The sequence below is a fragment of the Triticum aestivum genome, chromosome 6B, assembly GCF_018294505.1.
Source record: "Triticum aestivum cultivar Chinese Spring chromosome 6B, IWGSC CS RefSeq v2.1, whole genome shotgun sequence".
Classification (NCBI taxonomy): domain Eukaryota; kingdom Viridiplantae; phylum Streptophyta; class Magnoliopsida; order Poales; family Poaceae; genus Triticum; species Triticum aestivum.
The window spans coordinates 397,911,792-397,935,564 of record NC_057810.1 but is presented as its reverse complement, the minus strand read 5'-3'; positions in this window follow the sequence as shown (position 1 = coordinate 397,935,564).

The following is a 23,773-nucleotide window of genomic DNA, read 5'->3' as shown; positions in this document are numbered from 1 at the left end:
TAAGGCCTACGATTAAAATTCCCTCTATAAGCGTTGTTTCCAAAACTATTCCTACCAACAAAATTCACATCCATAGATTCATTATTATTCTCAAGCAAAGTAGATAAAGGCATATCATTGGGATCAAGAGGAGTATTTTTAGGAGCAATCATCTTCATATGTTCATCCATATTTTCACTCAAAACATTGATTTCTTCTATAGCATGCACTTTTTTACTAGAAGATCTTTCGGTGTGCCATTGAGAATAATTAGACATAATATTATCAAGCAATTTGGTAGCATCCCCTAACGTAATTTCCATAAACATGCCTCCCCCGGCCGAATCTAAAAGATTTCTAGAAGCAAAATTCAATCCGGCATAAAAAATTTGTATGATCATCCATAAATTCAAACCATGAGTAGGGCAATTGCGAAGCATCAATTTCATTCTTTCCCAAGATTGGGCAACATGCTCATGATCAAGTTGTTTAAAATTCATGATGTCGTTCCTAAGAGTGATAATCTTAGCGGGAGGAAAATACTTAGAGATAAAAGCATCTTTGCACTTGTTCCAAGAATCAATACTATTTTTAGGCAAAGACGAAAACCAAACTTTAGCACGATCCCTAAGTGAAAACGGGAATAATTTCAATTTGACAATATTGTTATCCATATCTTTCTTGTTTTGCATATCACACAAATCAACAAAATTGTTTAGATTAGTAGCGGCATCTTCACTAGGAAGGCCGGAGAATTCATCTTTCATAACAAGATTCAACAAAGCGGTATTGATTTCACAAGACTCATCATTATTAAGAGGAGCAATCGGAGTACTAAGGAAATCATTATTATTGGTATTCGAGAAATCACACAATTTGGTATTATCTTGCGCCATGGCAACAAGTAATCCAACACACAAGCAAGCAGAAAGGCAACGATAAAAACGCAAACAGGAAAGAGAGGAGGAGATTGAGAAAGAGAGGGCAAATAAAGCGGCAAGGGTGAAGCGGGGGAGAGGGAAACGAGAGGCAAATGGCAAATAATGTAATGCGAGAGATAGGGATTGCGATGGGTACTTGGTATTGTTGACTTGCTTGCGTGAGCCTCCCCAGCAACAGCGCTAGAAATTCTTCTTGCTACCTCTTGAGCACTGCGTTCGATTTCCCCGAAGAGGAGAGGATGATGCAGCAAAGTAGCGTAAGTATTTCCCTCAGTTTTTGAGAACCAAGGTATCAATCCAATAGGAGACCATGCACAAGTCCCTCGTACCTACACAAAACGATAGAAAATCGCAACCAACGCTTAGGGGTTGTCAATCCCTTCACGGTCACTTACGAGGGTGAGATCTGATAGAGATGATAAATAATATTTTTGGTATTTTTGATAGATATATGCAAAGTAAAAAGTAAAAGGCGAAGTAAACAAAGCAAGTAAATAAAGTGATAGAGATTGATATGATGAGAATAGACCCGAGGGCCATAGCTTTCACTAGTGGCTTCTCTCAAGAGCGTAGATTTTCTACGGTGGGTGAAAAAATTACTATTGAGCAATTGATAGAATTGAGCATAGTTATGAGTATATCTAGGCAATGATCATGTATATAGGCATCACGTCCAAAACAAGTAGATCGAAACGATTCTGCATCTACTACTATTACTCCACTCATCGACCGCTATCCAGCATGCATCTAGAGTATTAAGTAAAAACAGAGTAACGCCTTAAGCAAGATGACATGATGTAGAGGGATAAATTCATGCAATATGATAAAAAACTCATCTTGTTATCCTCGATGGAAACAATACAATACGTGCCTTGCAACCCTTTCTGTCACTGGGTAAGGACACCTCAAGATTGAACCCAAAGCTAAGCACTTCTCCCATTGCAAGAACTACCAATCTAGTTGGCCAAACCAAAAAGGATAATTCTAAGAGACTTGCAAAGATAACTCAATCATACATAAAGGAATTCAGAGAAGAATCAAATATTTTTCATAGATAATACTGGATCATAAACCCACAATTCATCGGTCTCAACAAACACACCGCAAAAAGAAGATTACATCGAATAGATCTCCACAAGAGAGGGGGAGAACTTTGTATTGAGATCCAAAAAGAGAGAAGAAGCCATCTAGCTACTAGCTATGGACCCGAAGGTCTGAAGTAAACTACTCACACTTCATCGGAGGGGCTATGGTGATGATGTAGAAGCCCTCCGTGGTGGATGCCCCCTCCGGCGGAGCTTCGGAACAGGCCCCAAGATGGGATCTCGTGGATATAGAAGGTTGCGGCAGTGGAATTAGGTTTTTGGCTCCTGTTCTGATCGTTCGGGGATACGTAGGTATATATAGGAGGAAGGAGTACGTCGGTGGAGCATCAGGGGGCCTACGAGGTAGGGGGCGCGCCCAGGGGGGCGCCCTCCACCCTCGTGACCGCCTCTGGCACTTCTTGGAGTAGGGTCCAAGTCTCCTGGATCACGTTGTTGGGGAACGTTGCAGAAAATTAAAATTTTTCCTACGGTTTCACCAAGATCCATCTATGAGTTCATCTAAGCAACGAGTGATAGGAGTGCATCTACATACCCTTGTAGATCGCAAGCGGAAGCATTCAAGAGAACGGGGATGATGGAGTCGTACTCGCCGTGATCAAAATCACCGATGACCAAGTGCCGAACGGACAGCACCTCCGCGTTCAACACACGTACGGAGCGGATGACGTCTCCTCCTTCTTGATCCAGCAAGGGGGAAGGAGAGGTTGAGGAAGAAGGCTCCAGCAGCAGCACGACGGCGTGGTGGTGGTGGAGAGGCAGTACTCCGGCAGGGCTTTGCCAAGCTCTTAACGGAGGAGGAGAGGTGTTGGGGAGGGGAGGGGCTGCGCCTTGGATATTGTGTGAAGCCCTCCCCTCGCCCCTCTATTTATAGGGGAAGGGGAAAGGGGTCCGGCCCCCTCTAGATGAGTTCTAGAGGGGGGGCGGCGGCCAAGGGAGGGGGCTTGCCCCCCAAGCAAGGGGGGCACCCCCACTAGGGTTTCCCCCCAACCCTAGGCGCATGGGCCCAAGGGGGGGGTGCCCAGCCCTCCAGGGGTTGGTTCCCTGCCCACTACGGCCCATGAGGCCCTCCGAGAGAGGTGGCCCCTCCCGATGGACCCCCGGAACCCCTCCGGTGGCCCCGGTACAATATCGATATGCCCCCGAAACTTTCCGGTGACCGTATGACAACTTCCCAAATATAAATCTTCACCTTCGGACCATTCCGGAACTCCTCGTGACGTTCCGGATCTCATTCGGGACTCCGAACAACATTCGGTACTCACATACAAGTCTTCCTAATAACCCTAGTGTCACCGAACCTTAAGTGTGTAGACCCTACAGGTTCGGGAGACACGCAGACATGACCGAGATGGCTCTCCGATCAATAACCAACAGCGGGATCTGGATACCCATGTTGGCTCCCACATGCTCCTCGATGATCTCATCGGATGAACCACGATGTCGACGATACAATCAACCCCGTATACAACTCCCTTTGTCAATCAGTACGTTACTTGCCCGGGACTCGATCGTCGGTATCCCAATACCTCATTCAGTCTCGTTACCGGCAAGTCACTTTACTCGTACCGCAGTGCATGATCCCATGACCAAACACTTGGTCACTTTGAGCTCATAATGATGATGCATTACCGAGTGGTCCCAGAGATACCTCTCTGTCATACGGAGTGACAAATACCAGTCTCGATCCGTGTCAACCCAACAGATACTTTCGGAGATACCTGTAGTGCACCTTTATAGTCACCCAGTTACGTTTTGACGTTTGGTACATCCAAAGCACTTATATGGTATCCGGGAGTTACACGATCTCATGGTCTAAGGAAAAGATACTTGACATTGGAAAAGATCTAGCAAAACGAACTACACGATCTTGTGCTATGCTTAGGATTGGGTCTTGTCTATCACATCATTCTCCTAATGATGTGATCCCGTTATCAATGCCATCTAATGTCCATAGTCAGGAAACCATGACTATCTGTTGATCAACGAGCTAGTCCACTAGAGGCTCACTAGGGACATATTGTGGTCTATGTATTCACACGTGTATTATGATTTCCGGATAATACAATTATAGCATGAATAAAGACAATTATCATGAGCAAGGAAATATAATAATAATCCTTTTATTATTGCCTCTAGGGCATATTTCCAACAGTCTCTCACTTGCACTAGAGTCAATAATCTAGTTACATTGTGATGAATCGAACACCCATAGAGTTCTGGTGTTGATCATGTTTTGCTCGCGAAAGAGGTTTAGTCAACGGATGTGCGACATTCAGATCCGTATGTATTTTGCAAATATCTATGTCTCCATCTTGAACATTTTCACGGATGGAGTTGAAACAATGCTTGATGTGCCTGGTCTTCTTGTGAAACCTGGGCTCCTTGGCAAGGGCAATAGCTCCAGTGTTGTCACAGAAGAGTTTGATCAGCCCCGACGCATTGGGTATGACTCCTAGGTCGGTGATGAACTCCTTCACCCAAATTGCTTCATGCGCTGCCTCCGAGGCTGCCATGTACTCCGCTTCACATGTAGATCCCGCCACGACGCTCTGCTTGCAGCTGCACCAGCTTACTGCTCCACCACTCAACATATACACATATCCGGTTTGTGACTTAGAGTCATCCAGATCTGTGTCGAAGCTAGCGTCAACGTAACCCTTTACGACGAGCTCTTCGTCACCTCCATAAACGAGAAACATGTCCTTTGTACTTTTCAGGTACTTCAGGATATTCTTGACCGCTGTCCAGTGTTCCTTGCCGGATTACTTTGGTACCTTCCTACCAAACTTACGGCAAGGTTTACATCAGGTCTGGTACACAACATGGCATACATAATAGATCCTATGGCTGAAGCATAGGGGATGACATTCATCTCTTCTTTATCTTTTGCCGTGGTCGGGCATTGAGCCGAGCTCAATCTCACACCTTGCAATACAGGCAAGAAACCTTTCTTGGACTGATCCATTTTGAACTTCTTCAAAATCTTATCAAGGTATGTGCTTTGTGAAAGACCTATGAGGCGTCTCGATCTATCCCTATAGATCTTGATGCCTAATATGTAAGCAGCTTCCCCAAGGTCCTTCATTGAAAAACACTTATTCAAGTAGGCCTTAATGTTGTCCAAAAGTTCTATATCATTTCCCATCAAGAGTATGTCATCTACATATAATATGAGAAATGCTACAGAGCTCCCACTCATTTTCTTATAAACGCAGGCTTCTCCATAAGTCTGCATAAACCCAAACTCTTTGATCATCTCATCAAAGCAAATGTTCCAACTCCGAGATGCTTGCACCAGCCCATAAATGGATCGCTGGAGCTTTCATACTTTGTTAGCATTCTTAGGATCGACAAAACCTTCCGGCTGCATCATATACAGTTCTTCCTTAAGATGTATGTTAAGGAATGCCGTTTTGACGTCCATCTGCCATATCTCATAATCATAGTATGCGGCAATTGCTAACATGATTCGGACAGACTTCAGCTTCGCTACAGGAGAGAATGTCTCATTGTAGTCAACCCCTTAAACTTGTCAATAACCCTTAGCGACAAGTCAAGCTTTATAGATGGTAACATTACCATCCGCGTCTGTCTTCTTCTTAAAGATCCATTTGTTTTCTATCACTCGCCGATCATCGGGCAAGTCTGCCAAAGTCCATACTTTGTTTTCATACATGGATTCTATCTCGGATTGCATGGCTTCAAGCCATTTGTTGGAATCTGGGCCTGCCATCGGTTCTTCATAGTTCGAAGGTTCACCGTTGTCTAACAACATGATTTCCAAGACAGGGTTGCCGTACCACTCTGGTGCGAAACATGTCCTTGTGGTCCTACGAAGTTCAGTAGCAACTTGATCTGAAGTACCTTGATCATCATCATTAATTTCCTCTCCAATTGGTGTAGGCACTACAGGAACATTTTCCTGAGCAGCACTACTTTCTGGTTCAAGAGGTAGTACTTCATCGAGTTCTACTTTCCTCCCGCTTACTTCTTTCGAGAGAAACTCTTTTTCCGGAAAGGATCCGTTCTTGGCAACAAAGATCTTGCCCTCGGATCTTAAGTAGAAGGTATACCCAATGGTTTCCTTAGGGTATCCTATGAAGACACATTTTTCCGACTTGGGTTCGAGCTTTTCAGGTTGAAGTTTCTTGACATAAGCGTCGCATCCCCAAACTTTTAGAAACGACAGCTTAGGTTTCTTCCCAAACCATAATTCATACAGTGCCGTCTCAACGGATTTAGACGGAGCCCTATTTAAAGTGAATGTAGCTGTCTCTAGAGCGTATCCCCAAAATGATAGTGGTAAATCGGTTAGAGACATCATAGACCACACCATATCCAATAGAGTGCGATTACGATGTTCGGGCACACCGTTACGCTGAGGTGTTCCAGGCGGCGTGAGTTGTGAAACGATTCCACATTTCCTTAAGTGCGTACCAAATTCGTGACTTAAATATTCTCCTCCACGATCTGATCGTAGGAACTTTATCTTTCGGTCACGTTGATTCTCTACCTCATTCTGAAATTCCTTGAACTTTTCAAAGGTCTCAGACTTGTGTTTCATTAAGTAGACATACCCATATCTACTCAAGTCATCAGTGAGAGTGAGAACATAACGATATCCTTCGCGAGCCTCAACGCTCATTGGACCGCACACATCAGTATGTATGATTTCCAACAAGTTGGTTGCTCGCTCCATTGTTCCGGAGAACGGAGTCTTGATCATCTTGCCCATGAGGCATGGCTCGCATGTGTCAAACGATTCATAATCTAGAGACTCTAAAAGTCCATCAGCATGGAGCTTCTTCATGCGCTTGACACCAATGTGACCAAGGCGGCAGTGCCACAAGTATGTGGACTATCGTTATCAACTTTACATCTTTTGGTATTCACACTATGAATATGTGTAACATTACGCTCGAGATTCATTAAGAATAAACCATTGACCATCGGGGCATGACCATAAAACATATCTCTCATATAAATAGAACAACCATTATTCTCGGATTTAAATGAGTAGCCATCTCGTATCAAACAAGATCCAGATACAATGTTCATGCTCAAACTTGGCACTAAATAACAATTATTGAGGTTTAAAACTAATCCCGTAGGTAAATGTAGAGGTAGTGTGCCGACGGCGATCACATCGACCTTGGAACCATTCCCGACGCGCATCGTCACCTCGTCCTTCGCGAGTCTCCGCTTATTCCGCAGCTCCTGCTGTGAGTTACAAATACGAGCAACGACACCGGTATCAAATACCCAGGAGTTACTACGAGTACTGGTAAGGTACACATCAATTACATGTATATCACATATACCTTTAGTGTTGCCGGCCTTCTTGTCTGCTAAGTATTTGGGGCAGTTCCGCTTCCAGTGACCCTTCCCTTTGCAATAAAAGCACTCAGTCTTAGGCTTGGGTCCATTCTTTGACTTCTTCCCGGCAACTGGCTTACCGGGCGCGGCAACATCCTTGCCGTCCTTCTTGAAGTTCTTCTTATCCTTGCCCTTCTTGAACTTGGTGGTTTTATTGACCATCAACACTTGATGTTCTTTCTTGATTTCTACCTCTGCTGACTTCAGCATTGAAAATACTTCAGGAATAGTTTTCACCATCCCCTGCATATTGTAGTTCATCACAAAGCTCTTGTAGCTCGGTGGGAGCGACTGAAGGATTTTGTCAATGACAGCCTCGTCCGGAAGGTTAATGTCCAGCTGGGACAGGCGGTTGTGCAACCCAGACATTTTGAGTATGTGCTCACTGACAGAACTATTTTCCTCCATCTTACAACTGTAGAACTTGTCGGAGACTTCATATCTCTCGACCCGGGCATGAGCTTGGAAAACCATTTTCAGCTCCTCGAACATCTCATATGCTCCGTGTTGCTCAAAACACTTTTGGAGCCCCGGTTCTAAGCTGTAAAGCATGCCGCACTGAACGAGGGAGTAATCATCAGCACGTGACTGCCAAGCGTTCATAACGTCTTGGTTCTCTGGGATGGGTGCTTCACCTAGCGGTCCATCTAGGACATATGCTTTCTTGGCAGCTATGAGGATGATCCTCAGGTTCCGGACCCAGTCCGTATAGTTGCTGCCATCATCTTTCAGCTTGGTTTTCTCTAGGAACGCGTTGAAGTTCATGTTGACATGAGCGTTGGCCATTTGATCTACAAGACATATTTGCAAAGGTTTTAGACTAAAGTTCATGATAATTAAGTTCATCTAATCAAATTATTTAATGAACTCCCACTCAGATTAGACATCCCTCTAGTCATCTAAGTGTTACACGATCCGAGTCGACTAGGCCGTGTCTGATCATCACGTGAGACGGACTAGTCATCATCGGTGAACATCTCCATGTTGATCGTATCTTCCATACGACTCATGTTCGACCTTTCGGTCTCTGTGTTCCGAGGCCATGTCTATACATGCTAGGCTCGTCAAGTTAACCCTAAGTGTTTTTGCATGTGTAAAACTGTCTTACACCCGTTGTATGTGAACGTAAGAATCTATCACACCCGATCATCACGTGGTGCTTCGAAACGACGAACTTTAGCAACGGCGCACAGTTAGGGGAGAACACTTTCTTGAAATTGTTATAAGGGATCATCTTATTTACTACCGACGTTCTAAGTAAACAAGATGCATAAACATAATAAACATCACATGCAATTATATAGTAGTGACATGATATGGCCAATATCATATAGCTCCTTTGATCTCCATCTTCGGGGCTCCATGATCATCTTCGTCACCGGCAGGACACCATGATCTCCATCATCATAATCTCCATCATCGTGTCTCCATGAAGTTGCTCGCCAACTATTACTTCTACACTGTGGCTAATGTTTTAGCAATAAAGTAAAGTAATTACATGGCGTTAAATTATTGACACGCAGGTCATACAATAATTAAGACAACTCCTATGGCTCCTGCCGGTTGTCATACTCATCGACATGCAAGTCGTGATTCCTATTACAAGAACATGATCTCATACATCACAATATCATCATTCATCACAACTTCTGGCCATATCACATCACAAGCAATTGCTGCAAAAACAAGTTAGACGTCCTCTAATTGTTGTTGCATCTTTTACGTGGCTGCAATAGGGTTCTAGCAAGAATGTTTTCTTACCTACGAAAAAGCCACAACGTGATTTGTCAACTTCTATTTACCCTTCATAAGGACCCTTTTCATCGAATCCGCTCCAACTAAAGTGGGAGAGACAGACACCCGCTAGCCACCTTATGCAACTAGTGCATGTCAGTCGGTGCAACCTGTCTCATGTAAGCGTACGTGTAAGGTCGGGCCGGGCCGCTTCATCCCACAATACCGTTGAAGCAAAATAAGACTAGTAGCGGCAAGAAAGTTGACAACATCTACGCCCACAACAAATTTGTGTCCTACTTGTGCAATAGAGAACTTCGCATAGACCTAGCTCATGATGCCACTGTTGGGGAACGTTGCAAAAAATTAAAAAATTTCCTATGGTTTCACCAAGATCCATCTATGAGTTCATCTAAGCAACGCGTGATAGGAGTGCATCTACATACCCTTATAGATCGCGAGCGGAAGCGTTCAAGAGAACGGGGATGATGGAGTCGTACTCGCCGTGATCCAAATCACCGATGACCAAGTGCCGAACGGACAGTACCTCCGCGTTCAACACACGTACGGAGCGGATGAAGTCTCCTCCTTCTTGATCCAGCAAGGGGGAAGGAGAGGTTGAGGAAGAAGGCTCCAGCAGCAGCATGACGGCGTGGTGGTGGTGGAGAGGCAGTACTCCGGCAGGGCTTTGCCAAGCTCTTAACGGAGGAGGAGAGGTGTTGGGGAGGGGAGGGGAGGGGCTGCACCTTGGATGTTGTGTGCAGCCCTCCCCTCGCCCCTCTATTTATAGAGGAAGGGGGAAGGGGGCCGGCCCCCTCTAGATGAGATCTAGAGGGGGGGGGGGCGGCCAAGGGAGGGGGCTTGCCCCCCAAGCAAGGGGGCACCCCCACTAGGGTTTCCCCCCCAACCCTAGGCGCATGCGCCCAAGGGGGGTGCCCAGCCCTCCAGGGGCTGGTTCCCTGCCCACAACGGCCCATGAGGCCCTCCGAGAGAGCTGGCCCCTCCCGGTGGACCCCCGGAACCCCTCCGGTGGCCCCGGTACAATACCGATATGCCCCTGAAACTTTCCGGTGACCGTATGACAACTTCCCATATATAAATCTTCACCTCTGGACCATTCCGGAACTCCTCGTGATGTCCGGGATCTCATTCGGGACTCCTAACAACATTTTGTACTCACATACAAGTCTTCCTAATAACCCTAGCGTCACCGAACCTTAAGTGTGTAGACCCTACGGGTTCGGGAGACACGCAGACATGACCGAGACGGATCTCCGATCAATAACCAACAGCGGGATCTGGATACCCATGTTGGCTCCCACATGCTCCTCGATGATCTCATCGGATCAACCATGATGTCGAGGATTCAATCAACCCCGTATACAATTCCCTTTGTCAATCGGTACGTTACTTGCCCGGGACTCGATCGTCGGTATCCCAATACCTCGTTCAGTCTCGTTACCGGCAAGTCACTTTACTCGTACCGCAATGCATGATCCCGTGACCAAACACTTGGTCACTTTGAGCTCATAATGATGATGCATTACCGAGTGGGCCCAGAGATACCTCTCCGTCATACGGAGTGACAAATCCCAGTCTCGATCCGTGTCAACCCAACAGACACTTTCGGAGATACCTGTAGTGCAGCTTTATAGTCACCCAGTTACGTTGTGACATTTGGTACACCCAAAGCACTCATACAGTATCCGGGAGTTACACGATCTCATGGTCTAAGGAAAAGATACTTGACATTGGAAAAGCTCTAGCAAAACGAACTACACGATCTTGTGCTATGATTAGGATCGGGTCTTGTCCATCACATCATTCTCCTAATGATGTGATCCCATTATCAATGACATCTAATGTCCATAGTCAGGAAACCATGACTATCTGTTGATCAATGAGCTAGTCAACTAGAGGCTCACTAGGGACATATTGTGGTCTATGTATTCACACGTGTATTACGATTTCCGGATAACACAATTATAGCATGAATAAAGACAATTATCATGAACAAGGAAATATAATAATAATCCTTTTATTATTGCCTCTAGGGCATATTTCCAACACACGTTCGGTTGGAAAATCACGTTCCCAAAGGTTTCATTCCGTTTGGACTCCGTTTGGTATTCCGTTTCTTCAAAACACTGAAATAGGCTAAAAACAACAATTCTGGGCTGGGCCTCCTGTTAATAGGTTAGTCCCAAAAGTAATATAAAAGTGGAAAATAAAGCCCAATATAGTCCAAAACAGTAAATAAAGTAGCATGGAGCAATCAAAAATTATAGATACGTTGGAGACGTATTAATGATCAGTTCTATCTATGAATATTATTTGAGTCTTCTTTGAACACTTTTATTCATGATCTTTATAGCCTTGTATTTAGGAACTTTGGTTTGGTTTGGCCAACTAGATTGATTTTTCTTGCAATGGGAAGAAGTGCTCTATGATGGGTTCGATCTTGTAGTGCTCATTCCCAATGAAAGAAGGAGACATGACGTGCACGCATAGTTGCCGTTAAGGATAAAAAGATGGGGGTCTATTCCTGCATGAATAGATCTTGTCTACATCATGTCATCGTTCTTATTGCATTACTCTGTTTTTCCATGAACTTAATACACTAGATGCGTGCTGAATAGCGGTTGATGTATGGAGTAATAGTAGTAGATGCAGGTAGGAATTTCTACTAATCTTGGACGTGATGCCTATATACATGATCATTGCCTTGGATATCGTCATAATTATTTGCTCTTCTATCAATTGCCCAACAGTAATTTGTTTACCCACCATATGTTATTTTCTCGAGGGAAGCCACTAGTGAAATCTATGGCCCTCGGTTCTATTTCCTATCATATTGTTTTCAGATCTATTTATCCAAAAGCCCAAAAATACCTTGCTGCACTTTTTCTTTATTTATTTTATTTTTTGTTTTTGCCAGATCTATTATCAAATCTCATACAATTTAATCTATCTCAATGTCGAGGTGGGATTGAAAACCCCTCTTACACGTTGGGTTGCAAGTATTTGTGATTTGTGTGCAGGTGCTGTTTACATAGTGTTGTTTGGTTCTCCTACTGGATTGATAATCTTGGTTTCATAACTGAGGGAAATACTTACCATTTCTCTGCTGCGTCATCCACTCCTCTTCGGGGAAATACCAATGCAGGTACAAGCAATCAACATCTAGAGTATTAATTTCATAAAGAACGGAGTAATGCCTTAAGCAACATTACATGATGGAGACAAAGTAAACTCATGTATAAATAAACCCCATCTTTTTACCCTTAAAGCAATGACACAATACGTGTCATGTCCCTTTCTGTCACTAGGATTGACCACTGCAAGATCGAACACATTACAAAGCACCTCTCCCATTGCCAGATAAATCAATCTAGTTGACCAAATCAATAGATTGGAGAGAAATACGAAGCTATAACAATCATGCAAATAAAATAATATTCATGGATAGATCTGATCATCAACTCACAATTCATCGGATCCCAACAAACACGCCACAAAAAGTCATTACATCAAATAGATCTCTAAGAACATCAATGAGAACATTGTATGGAAGATCAAAGAGAGAGAAGAAGCCATCTAGCTACTAGCTGTGGACCTGTAGGTCTATCGTAAACTACTCACGCATCATCGGAAGGGCCCCAAGGTTGATGTAGAGCCCCTCCGTGATCGATTCACCCTTCGGCAGAGTACCGGAGAAGGCCTCTAGATGGGATATCATGGTTCTAGAACTTATGATGGAAAAAAAGTATTTCAGGTGGCTCTCTGATGTCAGGGGAATATTTGAGAATTTATAGAGGTGGAATTAGGGTAGGAGCTGCCATGAGGGGCCCACAAGCCTGGGGCCTGTCGGGGAAACGACACCTATGGGACCATGAGGATCCCTTCTACGGTTGGCGGGGAGAGAGTTGTACAAAGAGTAGGTCTAGTGATCAGCACGAGGGATTTTTACCCAGGTTCGAGTTGCTATGGAGTGTAAAACCCTAGTCTTGCTTTTGTGTGTATATTTAGGGTTCTTGAGTTCTTAGACTAGCTACTATGCATGCCTAGTCCAAAAAGTCTGAATCCTTCTCCAGTATGCCTCGAGCCTCCTTTTATATGTCAAAGGGATCGCCACAGTGGCACACAGGAGGTGTAAACTAGCTATAGTGTCCAAGCTTATCGCTGAAGTTGTAGGACAAACACATTTAATGCGTTGCTTACATGCCCTCCAACTTATCGGGGATGGTAATAGAACTTGTCCCGTTCATCATTGCCTCACCCCATTTCGACACGCGTCCAGGATGATGAGGCATGTAGTGCCAGGCTGGCTGGCTAGCCGCTATGCTGGCACGGTGGCAGGACCTTCACGAAGATCTGCATGCCACCACACAGATGTTTTCTTAGTTGGCCTAGAATCTACATGCCACCACACAGCAGTCTGCCTAGTTCGCAAGCTGGTCGTCGTGCTAGAACGGCCGTGGAGTGGTGAAACCTTGTCGGGTGCGGGCCTGGCCGTGTCTCCGCAATTGTCCCCAGCAAGGCTCTTGCCGGGGTCTCGCAGTCGTCCCCGGCAGGGGCCTTGCTGGGGGTCTTCGTCTTCTGGTCTCCATGTAAACCTATGTGCCACCCGTATTCACAAAGATCTGCATGCTACTACACACGCGCCCCCGAATCTTGGCCTTGACGTTGTCAATGGTGCCAGAGCTCTCAGCTTCAATGGTGGTGGCTTTGCTAGTGATTCGCAGACTGCCCTACAAGGCTCTCGCCGGGGGCTACGTAGGCCGCCCCCGCAAGAGGTCTGGCTTGTGTTCTGCTCTTTTATTCATTGGCTTGAATGTTGTCTTGGCAGTCTGGTATCTTTCCTTTGACTGCCCCGCCAAGCCTTCGCCACAGGTACAGCTACAACTGCCCGTGCACAAGTAAGGGGTACAGAAAGGCCCTTACTTTTGTACACCGACAGGGGCACCCCCCGGGGCATGCCCTCTGAGCTAGTCGCTCCATCGTGTCTCATATGGCCTTCTCCCGAACCTTCTAGGCTCTCTTCTGGTCCAGAAAAAAATAATACAAAGTTTTTTTTCTCCGTTTGTACTTTGTTTGATATTGATTTCCTGAAAAGCCAAAAACAGGCAAAAAACCAGCAACTGGCACTGGGCACTAAGTTAATAGGTTAGTACCAAAAAATGATATATAATTGCGTTTAATGACATATAAAACATCCAAGATTGATACTATAATAGCATGGAACAATCAAAAGTTATAGATATGATGGATACGTATCAACCATGAAAGTTGCGGATGTCACACTACAAAAAAAATACACTTCTGTGATGGTACGTGTTTGTCACAGTAGGTCGCGTTTTTTGTCATGCATGTACATCCATGACAATTTTATGACAGAATCAAGATAGTCATACCTGTGATGTTGTAGAAGTTTTCCATGATATTACCAAAATTATCGTCACGGAAGTGTCCACTTCCATGATGATAAATCGCGCGTCACAGAAGTGCTTTCGTCAAGGGTGACCGACATGTGGCATCTACCGTAACGGAACACCGTTAAGCTATCAGGACGGGTTTTGGATCCGATAACCCGTTAACAGCCCCGACCAATGGGGATTTTCCACGTGTAAAATCATCATTGGCTGGAGGAAACACGTGTCGGCTCATCGTCGGGACAGATGTCATCCACTCATTGGACGGAAGGCGCCTATGATACGTCAACATGTGGCACGACCCAACAGGGGCCCATTCCTGTGAAAAGGCCAGCCCGTTTGACTTGGTTAAAAGGTGGCAGGCCGGCCCATGGAAAGCCTGTTAACGGCTTGTTCGCATATAGCCCATTTACAGCCCGCTAACCCAAGGCCCGTTACGCCCTATGCGAATTAGGCCCAGTAGCGTCATCTAGGCCATCCAATACGATTCCAGCCCGTTTTTGCTTCTGGCCCATGTATGGCCCATGACGACTTTCGGCCCATATGAGGCCCTTCGTAACTCTTGGCCTATTAACGACTCGTGGTGAAACTGGCCCGTAATGAACAGTGTATCACTTTACACCCATTAACGGCCTGTGGTGAAATTGGCCCGTAATGAACAGTGTATCACCTTAAACCCATTAACGGCCCATTATTCTGTTGGGCCGTTTCCAGCCCATGTTATCTTTCGGCCTTCTTAGAGCCCATTTATTCTTGGGCTCATTTCCAGCATTCGTTTACTTACGGCCCGTTACTATCATTTTCTACTTGTGGGCCAAATTCAGCCCGTGCTTATAGTCGGCCTGTTTGTGGTTTGTTAATACGTTGGGCCATTTTCGTAGCATCATCAAATACGACCTATTAACTATGGCCCGTTATGGTCGGCCCATGAACGGGCGATTCCAACTCTAGCCCGTTTATGGCCATAATGCGGTCTGTTTGGCCCATGTTTGGCCAATCGATCATATGGCCCATATAAGACCCATTGATGATACGTCCCACAGAAGGCCCATTGTTTCTACGGTCTGTAGAAGGCCCACGGTTTCTACGGCCCGTAGGAGGCCTAGTGTCACAGTAAATATTAGCCCATGGTTATTGTGGTCTAGTTTTAAAAAATAGGTTATTGCAGCCACTAGCAAACCGCAGAAAAAGAACTGCAATGACTACAAGCAAACAAATAAACAAGACAACAAGGAAACAAATAAGCAAGCAACTAACGCTAGGCTATCACGGCTGTACACATGTTACATCCACTGGGCATCAAAGTTCACCACCAGTGCAAATATAGGGAACAAAGCAGCATATCATATACACTAGTTGTCAAAGTTGGCGACCAACACAAATAAACGCCGCAGCAAAACAAATCCAGAACTGAAACCACTTCAGAAGGTCTCAAGAAACAATATCCTGGGTACCCATAATGCTGGCCAGATGCTTAGCAAGCTTATTAAGTTTCTCTTGTTTGGCGCTTAAATCCTCCAACGCTTGCTGTTGCACCAGGAAATAAGCATTTGAATTCTGCAGGGACTTCCTCAGTCCTTCAGCTTCCTGTCACAGCACATCTGATTGATGTCTTTCAATTTGAAGTTGAGACTCAAGAAGACAAACTGATTCAGGCAGCGAGTTCGAAGAGCTTGTGCCAGCAGTAGTGGCCAGTAACTCGAACACTACATCAAGACAGGACTTTTGGGTTCCTCACTGTCGTCAAGATAGTTTTTATCAGCTTTCTTGGAGACCAACAGGGATGTCTCACTATCTTGAACCTTATCTGCATTACTTCCTTTACCATTGGATAACGCGGTACTGTTCTCCAATATTTTGTCCGCATTCTAAAAGAGAAACAAGCAGACACATCACATGTTTACCATGTTGTATATGAAACTCATTTTGGTAAATGAGTTCAGTAGTAAAGTGGACAGGATAACAGCATGAAACAAACATATATCTATGTACCATGGTCACTTTATGGTCTATATCATTCTAGTTTTTGTTGCCAAATCAAGATAGAGACACAGTTCAAATAATATTTGTTCAAGACAAAGCAGAATAGACAGAATATAAGTGTGGGTAACTATAGAGCAATAACAACACTTGTAATGTGCATGACATGAGAACATAACTGTTTATTCAATTGAAACTGAAATCAACATAGAGCAGGTTACAACAGCAAACCAGTTAAAGAAACAGGTTTAAAACATACCTGTTGCGCCATTGGAGTTTCAATTCCATCCTTCAAATTTGAAAATAGTTGGTATGAGTAAATACAGTAATGCAAGAGCAAAGGAGTATGAACCATAGCTACAGAACCTGACCTGAGAACAAATCTTCTTCTCCTTTAAGCGTTGAGTTGGGATTCGGAGTGGTGGTCCTCGTGCTTTGGGCACTGCAGTTCCCTTACTAACTGCTCGTGTTTGGGTGCTCTGTGGTGGAGACGGTGCTGTGTCAACTGGAACTGGGTTACTATCTGCCGGGGTTGGGGTTAGAAGGGGTGTAGCTGGTTCTCTGTCCAACTGGGTAGGGGTACAATCTGCGAGAGTCTGGGTTATGTGTGGTGGATCTGGTCCTTGGGCAAGTACAACCGTGGTTCTATCTGCATCAACTGGTAGCACTATCTTTTCTGAAGACCGTGTTGTTACTCCCTTAGATACTGCCATCACGCTCTCCAATTCAAATGGCTGATAAACAAGAAAAGTAATTGAAAGTATAGACATTGTATGATAGACAGGTGCAATGGATAGTGGGGAATAAAAGAGGGCATGAAATAATTCATATTTATGTTGTCTAACCAAACAGGATAGCATGACACAATTTCACATATATGATGGCTAACTAAACAGGATAGCATGACACAATTTCACATTATGATGGCTAACTAAAAAAGATGGAAAGACATAGTTCAAAATATGAGACTATGTAAACAGGATGACATGACATAACTATATAATGTGTTTATTAAATAGGTTGGCATGCCATAATTCACATACATTCACGGATAGAATGCCATAATTCAAAATATGATGACTGTAAACACTAAACAGGATGAGATGATATAACTATATGATGTCTTTATTAAATGGGTTGCCATGCCATAATTCAGATAGATGATGTGTATGTACTATGTAAACATGATGGCATGATATAATTCAAATATATGATTTATATAGTAAGCAAGTAAGCAGATGGCAATCCATATATGATGTAAAAACTAAGCAATGCAAGACAACATGCATGACATGGGTAATATAACCCTGCCAAGTTTGAGCATAGACCTCAGGGGGGAAATAGGACTGGTCATCAGTCTCTGAATCCTCCTCTGAGGAGCTCTCTGTAACCAGCAAGATGTCTGCTTCAGCAGGTAGCATTGTCTGCTCTGAATACCTTGTTTTCACTCCAGATACTTCCATCACCGCTTCAAATGGCTGATGCACAGGAAGAGTAGTTGAATATACAAACGTTGTCGACAAATGGAACACGTAATACAAAAAAATGATAGCATGATATAATTCACATACATGATGATTGGCTAAACAGCATGGCATTGCATAATTCACATATATAATGCCTTTGCAACAAGATAGCATTGTATAATTCACATATATAATGTCTTGCAACAAGATGGCAATGCATAATTCACATATATGGTAATTAGACACTGAACAGGTGGCATTCACACAAAGCATGTCTAAACTAATCAAATGACATAGCAATGCGAGACACCATACGCACGATATGAGCAACATAACCCTGCCAAGTTAGAGCATACACCTCGGGGGGGGGGGGGAATAGGACTGGTCATCTGTCTCTGAATCCTCCTCTGAGGAGCTATCCGTAACCAGCGAGATATGCGCTTCGTCAGATAGCATAGTCTGCTCTGAAGACCTTGTTTTCACTCCAGAATTTGCCATCACCGTGTCAAATGGCTGATGCACACGAAGAGCAGTTGAATGTACTAACATTGTTGACAAATGTAATATGTAACGAAAAAAAGGATGGCCTGATATAATTTACATATAAGATGACTGGCTAAGCAGGATGGCATTGCAAAATTCACATATATGATGCCTGGCTAAACAAGATGGCGTTGCATAATTCACATAAACGATGAATAAACTAAACAGATGGCATTCGCACAAAGGATGTCTAAACTAAGCAGATGACATATTTGATGTATAAAGTAAGCAATGCAAGACACCATATGCATGATATAACCAACATCAGCATGCCAAGTTAGAGCGAAGACCTCAGGGGGTAAATAGGAGTTGTCTTCTCCTTCTGAATCCCCCTCAGAACAGATATCTTCCTCTCGATTACAATCCGAAATGCGTGGAGGGGGGGCTGCCTTTGCGCCTACCATGGAGCGACGTCTGCATGAAATTTTATTGCCACGCAAGGCTCGTCTCTTTTGCTCTACATGTTCAGTTCCATTGTTTACAATAACTGTCATGCATAGGAATAAAACATAGTGAGATTATGTAAGGAGTGCATGCAGAAATCCAGAGTGATGGTAGCAACCTGTGGATAGACCCAAAACCAATAATAGCAGGCAGATAATGGCTTCAGTTAAAAAATACAGATAATGGCTTCTTTACTGTTTGTTTCCCACCCAACATGAAACTCATAGTAGACACCGGAGATTAACCAGATAGTAGATAGATACTATTGATAGCGGCCCCGATATGTACCCCACAACCATTTAAAAACTCAAGTTTGACCATTAGTTTGGAGCTGACTCAGAGTCTAATCGGTGAACAGGACGATAAAGTAGCATGTAATATTAAGCGATGCATAACGTAAGCAGACACGAAAGAGTGCGACCTCTCTTGCGGACCCGTGTAGTCCTCGAGGTCATCTGCTCGGTTGATGATGGTAATGCAGTTTTCATGGCTGCCAGCGGCGGGGAAGAAGATCTGAGGCGGCGAAAGACAGTCTGGAGGCCGGATCCCTGCTGTGCTGGACCCTTCTGTCGTTGGAGCAGCTGAGCTGGGGTGGACGACGGCGCAGCAGGAGCGGGACAAACCACGCAAGGTTTTCTTTGACAACTATCTGTAAGAGAAGTAATTCTGTAAGGGCTCGTTTGAATTGGAGGATTCCAACAATGCAGGGATAGGAAATAGACAGGAATAGGATAGGAATGCACGTGCAAAACAGAGAATTTAAAAACACAGGATTTCTGCCAATCTGGGTGTTTGATTCACAACAATTGGAAGATCACAGGATGCAAAGAAGCATGGTGAGATTAAGTCAAACCACAAGAAAATGTACGGTTATAATGCTATTATGCTACTATCTCTTAGTCTTGTGCTTCATGAATAGGAATTTGAAAAGGAGGACAAGTGAAAATTAAAATTCCTACGTTTTTTCTTTCAAGGAGACACTAAAGGAACAAATCCGTGTGCTCAGTGGACAATATATATAACATGTAGAGTAAAAAAGAGATGCAACAAGTGTACAACCTCTTTGGTGAAGCCATGTCAATCTCAGCGTGATTGGGTTGGTCGGTGAGGACACTCCGGCTGACTTGCTGTCGGAGGAGGGGAAGAATATCTTAGGCGTATGGAGATGGAGCCCGAGGTACTGCTCCGCTGTGATGGAGGGTTTCATTGTTGGAGCAGCTCCGGTGAGTTGTACGACACCGAGGCTGAAGCAGGACAAGAGAGACAACGAACAACGTTAACCTGAGTGGAATTCTAATAGCATCTCCAATACATGACGTAAAATACATAACCACAAAGTGCTAGATGTAAAATACATCAACCTCTTATCTCTGAGCTTAACTGTCGAAACTGAATTTAACTGTCGAAACTGAACTTAACTGTCGAAACTGAACTTAACTATCGAAACTGAATTTTGCTATCGAAACTGAATTTTGCTGTAGAAACTGAACGCACTAGCAAGGTGAGGCTACATGTCGGTCGACTGACTTTTTCATCTCTGGTCAGTCGATTTTGCAGCCGTTGGATACGAAATCAAGGGCCTGCGGTTCATCTTCAACCTCCACCCCTCTGAGCCACCAGCCACCACCGGCCAAACAGCATTCCCCTGCCGCCCGTGGCCGGCGGTGCGCCACTCTGCCCGCCCCGAAAACACTCCCCACCGCTGGTCCACTGCCGCCCCGGCCATCCCTCTAGGCTCCCCGTATCGAGCTTTTTCTCCGACGATCCCCATGCCACCGCCCCGCCAATGCCCCGCCACCGCCGGCGACCACCGCCCCCACCCTGAACCCTAAGATAGATAGTGGGGTACCTCTCCGGCGAGCCCCCCTCCCTGCTGCGGCTGGTTCTTCCTTCACCCAGGCGAGCCCCCCTCCCACCCCCTGGAAATCGACTGACCCAAAAGTCGATTCAGTCGACTGAAGTGTAGCTAAATCGGAGCAGCATCGCAAGCAAGAGCAAGAGCGAGAGCAGCAGCACGAGCAAGAGCAATAGCAAGAGTAGACCAGGCAGGGGACCGAGAGCAAGAGCAGAGCGGCAGCGCGAGCGAGAGCTAAAGCAGCAGCAGCTCCTACTGATGTGGACGTCACCACCGAGGGAGCGACACCGTGGAGGAAGTGGCCGGCGACGTCGCCGTGGATGGAGCCGCGCCGTGTCGGCTCGGGACCGAGCGCCGGCAGCACCGTGAGATCGAATCAAGAAGAAAATGCGGCGATTAGTGTACAACCTCTTTGGTGGCGCCGATTAGGCCGCAGCTTCATCCGAGGAAACGATGATGATGATGCTCTTCCGGTGGTGCAGGTGAAGACGGCGGTGTGGGAGTGGAGGTGGCGCGAAAGATGAGGGAAACGTCGGGGCAGATCCTTGGAGGTGGAGGACGGGGTGGCTGAACCGGCGGGACGACGAGATCGATGACGGATCCTCATCCGGTACGGTGGATGAGGGACATCGAGGTGTTGCTGTGGACGACGTCGTCGTGGAAGAGGCTCCGGCTGGGTGGCGGACGGAGCAGGGTGTGGGGTTTCGTCGCAGGTTTTCGCGCCTCGGTGTACGAATGGGTGGGCGGATGGGATGGCAGTGGGGAACCATGGCTTAGAGACGTGCTTGTCCGAAATGTGGGGTAAGTTACGAAAGTACCTCCACCGATTTGAGGCAGTTCTTTCGGTTCAGGGATACCACGGGCATTTCGCGTGTTGGGATTTCGCAAGAGGTGGGAGTTTTCACGCGCGTTGTAATTTCGGAATAGCAAGGCGCAGGTTGAGATGGAGGGAGTTGTCAGAGCACAACAAGACAAAGATATATCTTAAATATTTCGGGCTAACAAGGCGCGGGTTGAAATTTCCGGACAAGCCTAACATGTACTGTACCAAATCAATGCGCACTACAAATGTCATTCAAAACTTTGAATTCATGTTATGTTCAATTAAAATATTTCGCTACGTGTATAATGCATGCAATCTACTACTCAAATGAACGTTTTAGTGCATTCCAAACGTATATACTACCGCTTCAATATGAACTAAATTTGAATTCGTTTCTCTATTTGAATAAGATCTACAGTAATGATTGTTGTGAAGTCAAAGCATTTGAATTCGTTTCTCTGTTTTAATAAGATCTACAATCATCATTATTGTCAAGTTAAACCATCGTTTGTGTATTATCTTCACAGCACACCACATGATTAGTCTCGAGTTACATATGAACTATGTGTACTATATGAACTCGAACTAGATTTTTTGAATCCACTTTATTTTGATTTCAAATCACATTACATTTCTAGCTCTAGCTAGATCTTCATAATCTAAACCATGTCTCATATGTATAATGTGTTTATCACATTATGTATGGTGCCCCGCCCCCTACGCCTACAAGTATTTAGATGTGAGTTGCAAACACCACACATTACCACAAATTCAAATAAAATGTGAGAATGTTCGATATATAGTATTGTTTAGATTGTTCGATATTTAGTTGTAAGCTGCAAACGCCACACATTATCACAAATTCAAATAAAATGTGAGATTGTTTGATGTATAGTATGGTTTAGATTGTTCGGCATTTAGCTGTGAGTTGCAAACGCCATGCATTATCACATTATGGTATAACATGTGCACAACACGTGTATCACCGCTATATTCATGCATGCAATGTTTAAAACACTATGATCTCCTATTCAAATATATGAATCCGCTTTCATATCAAATTATGATCTTTGTTAGTCTCTTACACCCACACAATCCTCTAACCTTTGTAGCTACCACTAACTTTCTCTCGTGCATGCACACGCCCTCCTCGCCCTCCCCCTCCCTCGGCATTCTATCCACCGGGCACATTCATTTTTTTCTTTAGGTCGTTCTCCCAGAGTCTCCACAACTCCTTTCCGACACACACCGATCGATAAACCTCTCCAGCGATGCCTGCCTACAACATACACACACACCTTCAATATCCTCCTTTATGTGTCCTTGCCTCGTGTCTCTCATACGGTCACACACACGTGTAAACTCTCGCCCCTCTTTTCATCGATCTCACAACCGCACACTCCTCCCCCTATCTAGCTAGTAGTTGGGCCTCTCGCACCACCTCCTAGCTCCATTCTCTCTGTCTATCCGTCTCGCTGGGCTTTATTTGCCTCTAACAAATGGACATACACCGACTGATCTCTCTCTATACATATAGCTAGCTAGGTCCTTATAACTCGTTTTTACCCACACGTCGATCGATCTACCTCATTAGTGGTGTCTCTCCCTTCCTCCGACAAGCAACAATTGATCTACCGATCTAGTTAGGTTTGCTTACCAAACACGTGGTTCCCCTTCATCATCCATGGATGCGTCCCGACAGATCTATCACGCACAGGCACACACAGAGAAACACATCCCCACTCTTATTGATAACATTGCAGTTCCACCCTCAATTTGTCTAGTAGGCCTCTCCCACCATCTCCGAGAAGCAACTCCATCACCCATCCAGTACTCTACCCCTCTCCCTCCCTCTCCCTCCCTCTCTCTCTCCTCTCTCTCTCTCTCTCTCTGTCCCATCATATTTCCCGTCCTTCAGTTATGTATGGATGTCGACTGATCTCCCTCAAGACATAGCCGGGTATCTCCTTCTCAACACATCTACGAGTCATTCTACCTCTATAGTTAGGCCTCTGCCTAGCCCTCCCCCCCCACACACACACACCGAAACATCGAGCGCTCTAGTCATGTCTCCCTGCCACACACAAACTTGAC